At 37.0% G+C, this 1,702-nt stretch overlaps 1 long non-coding RNA gene across 2 annotated transcripts; it reads left to right on the top strand.

Annotated features, from left to right (window-relative positions):
• Positions 1–299: 299 nt before the first annotated feature.
• Positions 300–1,702, top strand: LOC140268691 (uncharacterized). Of its 2 annotated transcripts, XR_011907555.1 has the most exons (3): positions 300–411; positions 951–1,154; positions 1,274–1,702. It is a non-coding gene; the product is annotated as an uncharacterized lncRNA (long non-coding RNA). The 2 variants fall into 2 exon arrangements; XR_011907554.1 differs by lacking the exon at positions 300–411 and having other exon boundaries at positions 437–1,154.

The raw sequence follows: 1,702 nt of genomic DNA, 5'->3' as shown, positions 1-1,702 counted from the left end.
CTAAAAAATATAACTAAAATAAAAACATTATTCTGACAGTAGAAAATTCAGTGAGGGAACTTCAGCTTTCCATAGACAAAAATCAAAAGGAGATTTTAGTTTGAAGAAGTCTGTTGAAACTTCATATGACTTGTTTTAAAGCATATTCCAGCTGTGGGATGGAAAATTTTATTGTTGAGGATCAGTATATTATCTTGTCCCATGAACGCCCTCCTCCACATGGAAGTGATTAGCTGGCAGGGAGAGTATATAAACCCGGGTGTGTCTCAGCTGTTTCACACTCCTTAGCTCATCATGGAGAGAACGTTGCTGCTGCTCCTGACGACTTTCCTAATCATCACAGACTTCAGTTCTGTGGACACAGCCCCTGTGACAACCGATGATAATCAACGACATAATACTTTGGATCTGGTAAGAAGATCTAAGCTGCCAGTTGTGTGTTAATATCTGAATGTTGTTGCAGAGTGCTGCAGTTAGACATTCTTTAGTATTACTAGGCACAGGAGTGAAAATGTAGATCCTTGACTAAATCTAAATCTGAAGTTCTCCGCTCTTTTTATGAAAAGTAAAATACAGTTTGGTGTTGATGGAACAGGTAAAAACTCTAGATATAGTAAGATTTTGGTTCAGTGGTTCCCAGTCTTCAGGGCCATGAAAAGATTAATGGAAAGAAATGCAAGAAATGTACGAGAATGGCTGAAAAATGAAAAGAACTCACACATTCGAACCACAGTGAAATGTAAAGCAGTAAAACATACAAGTACTGCGAGTGGGGAAAAAGAGAAACACCCAGCCAACATTTTTATGAAAACAATCTGGCTTGAGGTCACAGTACAGATGAATACAAGTGGCTTTGAATACAAATAAACTGAAATTTGAGGTGATTCCTGTGTAAAAACAAATAACTTATTTTCATCCTTGCTTTGCTGTAAATCTGGGGAACACTCCAGGTCAACAGAATGAGGAGACGAAGACACCAATCAATGCATCACTGTGCTGTCTTACCAGGAGGATGTTCACTGTTAGGCAAGGTTAGAATTGAACCTACATGTTAAAACAGTGTGTGATGTTGTCGTGCATTACTAATTCAATTGTATCATTAGTTTTCTCTATCAGAGGGGATCGCTGACCTAGAGGATCAACTGATAATAAAGGTCAATTTACAGCATATCATGAAAATGATCATATCAAATTAGTGGATGTGTTATGTCAAGGTGGTTTATGCAGACTGAATTTGCTTGCTCCTGCTCACACTGTTTTTCTCTGTTTACAGGTTGTGACACCAGCAAACCCTCCACTGAGAGATCTGAATATACAGTTAAAAAAAGATGTAAACGTTCTTGATACAGATTCTGAAACAAGACTCACTGGTGCACCCTGAGGTGACAGTGTTTGATAGATTTTCAGCAAAATTCTGCTATGTAAGTCTCTTATTTCTGTCTCAATAATTGCAAGAAAACTAGACTAAATAAAACCACAGACCTGAGGACGGACATGAAAAAAGATACTTAAATCTTTTCGTTAATAGTATCTCTGTTCACTAAACCTGTTGTTTTGTTATTCTGGTGAGATATGTCATTAGTGTTGTGCTTTAGTTCCCAATATATATCTAGATTAAGCATCCATAATGCCCTTCACTCCTTTGTAACTGGAAAAAGTATCAACTCACTGAATAAAATATATATTATTTTATCAAGAAGTA

This window comes from Leuresthes tenuis, unplaced genomic scaffold (assembly GCF_036924035.1).
Source record: "Leuresthes tenuis unplaced genomic scaffold, fLeuTen1.0.hap1 SCAF_14, whole genome shotgun sequence".
In the NCBI taxonomy this organism is placed as follows: domain Eukaryota; kingdom Metazoa; phylum Chordata; class Actinopteri; order Atheriniformes; family Atherinopsidae; genus Leuresthes; species Leuresthes tenuis.
The sequence above is the reverse complement of the archived record's forward strand: the minus strand, read 5'-3'. Positions and strand labels throughout refer to the sequence as shown.